The following is a 5689-nucleotide window of genomic DNA, read 5'->3' on the forward strand; positions in this document are numbered from 1 at the left end:
TGAGATGATATCTCATAGTTGTTGTGATTTGCATCTCTCTTAGAGCCAGGGATTTTGAACATTTCTTCATGTGCTTGTTAGCAATCTGAATGTCTTCTTCGATGAAGTGTCTGTTCATATCCTATGCCCATTTTTCAATCGGATTATTTACCTTTATGTTGTGGTGGTCAATTGTTTTATAAATTCTAGATATAAGTCCCTTTTCTGACATGTCATTACCAAATACTTATTCCCAGTCTGTGGCTTCCCTTTTTACCCTGTTGGTGAAATTTTGGGATGTGCATAGGGATTTGATTCTTGGAAGGTCCCATTCATCTATTTTGTCTTCTCCTGCTTGTAGATTTTTCAGGATACTTGGAAGACTGTTTACGTTGTGGATTAGGACTTCTAGAGTTCTTCCAAGTTTTTATTTTTATTTTTTTAAAGGAATATAAAACTATTTATTGACCACTGTTCACTAGTTATTTACAATAAACAATATGCAATTGGATTAACATTCTGATTACTACAAAGTTGTTTTTCCTGGCTTCAGGTGGACCAGTAACCCAAATACTGAGAAAATTCAACCTGCATATTAATCAATGTATTGAGGTAAAGAAAATAATGCAGGTCTGTAGTTGAGATTATGAAATTGTTCCCCCATATTGCCAGCAAACTGCAACAACTCTAATCATATTAAGTTTTTATCAGTACAGTCATAGACATTCCATGAATTCAGACCTTTTAGTCAAAACAGCAGAAGCATTTCAACTTTCCATAAAAGGAGCGGCTCTCTAAAAGAAACAAATGCCCATTTTACTAAGCTTTGCTCGGGTTGTTAAAACACACCAGTATTTACTCATCTTCTGGGCAAGAATGCCAAGTAAGTCTCTCTTCATAAAATGCAATTACTATTTGAGGACATTTCATGTTCGTTTCTTTCGCCAGTACCAAGTCAGCCTCATCCGAATCTTTCCATTTCATGAGAAACATTAATTCTCCACTGCTGTCTGTGGCACCAATTATTCATTAAGGATCAAGACCTCTGGCAAAGCCTCTTGGCTTGTCAGCGGCATCTCTTTTCTTCTTTGATTTTCTATCATCAGATTCACTATCAGATAACTATTTTCTTTTTGTGCAATCTTTTTCTTTACCACTTTTTTGAGAATTAAGAAATGCTTCAATTCAATCTAGATTATCTTCAGGTTCCCAAGTACTGTCAGCATCTGTAAATCCCTTCCACTTGAGGAAATAACTCGACCTTTCCGTTCACTACACGTCGGTCCAGCACTTTTCCTACTACAAACTCTTCAGGTTCTGCCTCTTCAATTTTTTTACTCTTTCCATTCTTTTTTTGTTTGTTTGTTTTTTCTTTATTATTATTTTTTTTTGCAATGTAGTTTTATTGGAGGCCATTTTTTATTGCACACTTGAAGAGCTATTATTCACCGCCTCCGAGCTGTTCCGGTCCCGGGTCTGCTTTGCGGCATCTCTGGCTCTGCCTGCCTCCGGCTTGAGCCACATCCGAGGAGAGGGAGAGCCTCGCGCGGGACCACCAGGGGTGGGGGCGGCAACGCCCACGCCAAGTTTTTCTTTAATGAAGATTATAGTTCTTGGTTTTAGTCCTAGGTCCATGATCCACCTTGAGTTGGTTTTTGTATATGGGGTGAGGTGTGGATCTTGCTTGAGTCTTCTGCAGATAGTTTTCCAATTTTGCCAACACTATTTGTTAAAAAGGCTGTCGTTTCCTCACTTAACTGATTTCATCTCCTTGTCAAAAATCAGTTGACCATAAGTAGATGAGCTGATTTCCGGGTTCTCAGTTCTACTCCACTGATCTATGTGTCTGTCATTGTACCAGTACAATGCTATCTTAACCACCATGGCAGTGTAGTAGGATTTGAAATCAGGGAGTGAGATACCTCCTACCGTTCTTCTATTCTTAAGGAGTGCTTTGCTTATTCGGGGGGGGGGGGTGAGTTGAATTTTTTTAAGATTTGCTTTGTTCTTTAATACATGATAAATTCTGGAAAATGTGTCATGTGCACCTAAGAAGAAAGTGAATTGAGGTTTAATTGAGTGCAGTACTCAGAATACATCCACAAGGTCGAACTGGCTGTTTGTATAGTTTAGAACTTCTGGATCTTTGCTAAGTTTGTTTTGAACTTACCTATCCTTTGGTGAGAGTGGTGTGTTAAAAGCTCCTATCACTATTATAATGCTGTCAATTTTTTTCTTAAATTCTGTTAACAGTTGTTTTATGTATTTTTCAGGTTTATAACTTGTTTCATAAGTGTTGACCAATTTTATGTCTTCTTGATCTACTGTGCCTTTAATCATTATATAGTACCCTTCCTTATCTTTTATGATAAGTTTTATTCTGAAGTTTATTTTATCAGAGATAAAACCTTTTTTTGTTGATGCCATTTGCTTGGTATGTTTTTCCCCAGCTTTTGGTTTTGAGTTTATCTTTCTCTTCAGTTCCTAGACTTGTATCTTATAGATAATATATTGATGTGCTTTGGGGTTTTTTTAATCCATTCTGGTATTCATTTTCTCTTGATTGGTGTATTTATTTAGTCTATACACATTAAGTGTGATTATTGACAGGTCAGGTTTTATCCTTGCCATTTTGATGTGTTTCCTTTTTTGTTGTTTCTGGTTACTACAGTCTATCCACTTTCCTTTGGTGTTTCTGTATAGAGAACTTCCCTTAAAAGTTCTTGTAGATTTGGTCTTGTTTTCACAAATTCCTTAAGTTCCTTCTTTTCTGCAAAGGATGTGAGTTCCCCTTAATTTTTGATGGAGATTTTTGCTGGGTACAGGATCCTCGGCTATTTTGTTCTTATAACTTTCTCTGTGTATGTGTGTGTGTGTGTGTGTGTGTGTGTGTGTGTGTGTGTGTGTATCCATCCCATTACCTTCTTGCTTGTGTGGTTTCTGCTGAAAAATCAGAACTTAATATAATTGCTTTACCTTTATAGGTGACTCTTTGTTTCCATATGCTGCTTTTAGCATTCTATCCTCATCTTTTATTTTGGAGAATTTGGCTGTGATATGTTTTGATGTTTTCCTTTTTTAGTCTAGTCTATTTGGTGTTTGCTGAGATTCTGGAATGTGGATATCCTCGTTCTTCATAATACCTGGAAACTTTTCTTCTAGTACCTCTTCCACAATTTTCTCAGTGATTTCCCTGTCCTTCTCATATTCTGGAATTCCAGTCATATGTATGTTATTCCTTTTACTGCCATCCCACATGGTTCTAATGTTCATTTTATGTCTCATCTCTTCTTTTTCTTTTACTATGTTTCTTTTGTGGTTCTTGTCTTTCAGCTCACTGATTCTCTGCTCCATCTCTTCTGTTCTACTTTTTTTGTCTTTCAAACTGTTAGACACTTTTGTCATTTTGGTCATAATATTCTGGCCTGCATTTCCATGCATTTCTTTTATGTCTAGTAATGTGTTTGCTTCACCCTCTCTATCTTGTGATGAGTTTTTTAAAATTCTTGTATCTATTTAACCATAGTTTCAATTATTTCTTCTATCTTTTGCATTTTCTTCCATAGTTTTGCAAGTTCCTTCTTATTATTTTTCTTCTATATCCATGTCTCTGCTTTCTTAGTGGCTTTCATTGTTTCTTCTATCGTTTACACCTTTCTCCATACCTATTAAAATAACTCCTCATCACTATATTTCTTCTGGTTCTTTATCTAGATAATTCCCCTTATTTGTGACCTCTATTGTTTCTTCCATCATTTGTACTTTCATTCGTACCTGTTTGAATGTCTCCATATCAACAAATATCATCTGCCTTCTTGACACTGGGGTATTCAGGAGGTCTGCTATATTCTCTGTTTGGGGGTTTTCTGGGGGGTTTCTTTTGCTTTTTTTTAAGAAGGCTTATTTTGTTTTTTTCACAGTGTTTGCAGCTGCTTGCTGCTTTCTCAACATTATGTGAAGTTTTTCTTGATAAGTATTAGTCTGTTTTTATTGTATCTATAATGATAGTATATAAAAGGTAGTTCTTTTCTTTATGATGTTATCAATTACTTGCTAGATTAAAAGGTTCAATCTATAGTGTGAGCCACTTACTCTACTGAAAGTCCTTTCTAGGAAAATTTTACTTTCCTTTGGTTCTTGAGGTTCTTTGTGTTCTGCACTGCAGCCCTACAGGAATCTTGCCTTGATGTAGTTTCCTGTTTCACATTCTATTATTTTCCTTTGTGTATGAAGTGGCTGGGTGCTTTGAGACCAGATGCTCTTCTTAAGCAGTTTCTCAGCACCATTTCCCCTAGAGCTTAAAGTGTTCCTTTGTCTCTGGGGTGGCCTGATCAGGGCCACCAATTCAAGCAGCTTGTGTGCAGAGTGGTCTCACTCAGCCCTTCCTCTTTCAGAAAGGTGAGAAAGTATTTTTCTTGCTTGTTGCTCTGTGTTCCAATCTCTCTTGTTCTGTTGGCTCCTGCGACGGCCCTAAATCTTTGGACTCAAGGGTACCCAAATGAGGGTACCTGGCCATGACCTTTTAACCTTAAGAAATGAGAACATGAGTCATAAAGTTTATGATTTTAATTTCTCAAACTAGTTTGCAATTCCATTCCAGACTTTTTAGTGTTCTAAATAATTCCAGTTTCCCAGTATTTTGTCTTCATATTTACATTGTAAGTATCTGAGGCAATGAGGGTTGGAATGCCAGAATTAGTGAGACTGGTTAAGGACAGGGAAGGGTTCAGAGCTGCTGTACATAATGTCACTATGTATCGCAGGGCACTCAACGGCATGCAACAACAACATACTATATTGATTTTGGGTTGTTGGGTTGATTTTTTCCCCTCTGTGTGTGTGTGTTTTAAATTTTTTGTTTGTTTGTTTAAACCTCTTGTTTAGAGTCACCAAGACCTCAGAGAGGTCCTTTGTATTTAAAAGTCAGTTGTTATTATATGTTTGAGGAACATTCTTCTAAGTGGCTCAGCACTCTTCTGTCAATGTGTTGTACTGAGGTAAGCTGTGGTTGCTGTAATGCTGAAACTTGTGCCATTGGGGTGGTTACCCATGGTGGACAGTGTTTGGTGGAGCTCCCAGTTTAAGACAGGTTTGGGAGCAGGAGTGGCATTCACTTCTTAAGCAAAATTACTCTGGAAACTCTATGAACTTTGATAAATGGTGATAGTTATAGAAAGGCTTCAGGGCTGTTGTTCATAAGGTTGCTAAGTGTTGAGCTCCACTCAATGACTATCAACAACAACATAATCCCCAGGAAAGTCCTTTCTCCCCACAAGCATAGGAAAGTGCTCACTCTTGGTGCAGTGCCTTCCCTCATGTACCTTTTCCTGAAGCTTAATGTATTCTTTTGTGTCTGGGGTGGTGCGAGAACAGGGGCAGCTGCCAGCTCAAGCAGCTTGTGTGTAGGGAGGGTGTGTATGTCTCAAGTCAGTCCTCCCTCTTGTAGAAACCTGAGAAAGCCTCTCCTCTGGTTGTAGGTCTGTTTACTAAACTCTCTTGTTCTGTTTCACCCTTGAGATAGCCCTGCAGCCATGGAAGCAAGGGTCCCCAAATGGATGGAGCTATCCCCAGGGAAAGCTTAGTCCTATCTCCCCACAAGCACTGGAGAGTGCTTTTTTCTGTATTTACATAATTCTTAAAAATTTCCTTTTCAGTGTTCTCTTTGTTACTGTAGAAAAATCTGATTGTTTTATGTTGATCTTATATCTTT

The 5689-nt window shown here is 37.8% G+C and overlaps 1 pseudogene; it reads right to left on the reverse strand.

Annotated features, from left to right (window-relative positions):
* Positions 1-834: 834 nt before the first annotated feature.
* LOC102868712 lies at positions 835-1395 on the reverse strand (annotated as a pseudogene).
* Positions 1396-5689: the final 4294 nt, after the last annotated feature.

Source organism: Elephantulus edwardii, unplaced genomic scaffold (genome assembly GCF_000299155.1).
Source record: "Elephantulus edwardii isolate Elephantulus edwardi_28Jun2011 unplaced genomic scaffold, EleEdw1.0 scaffold00178, whole genome shotgun sequence".
In the NCBI taxonomy this organism is placed as follows: Eukaryota; Metazoa; Chordata; class Mammalia; order Macroscelidea; family Macroscelididae; genus Elephantulus; species Elephantulus edwardii.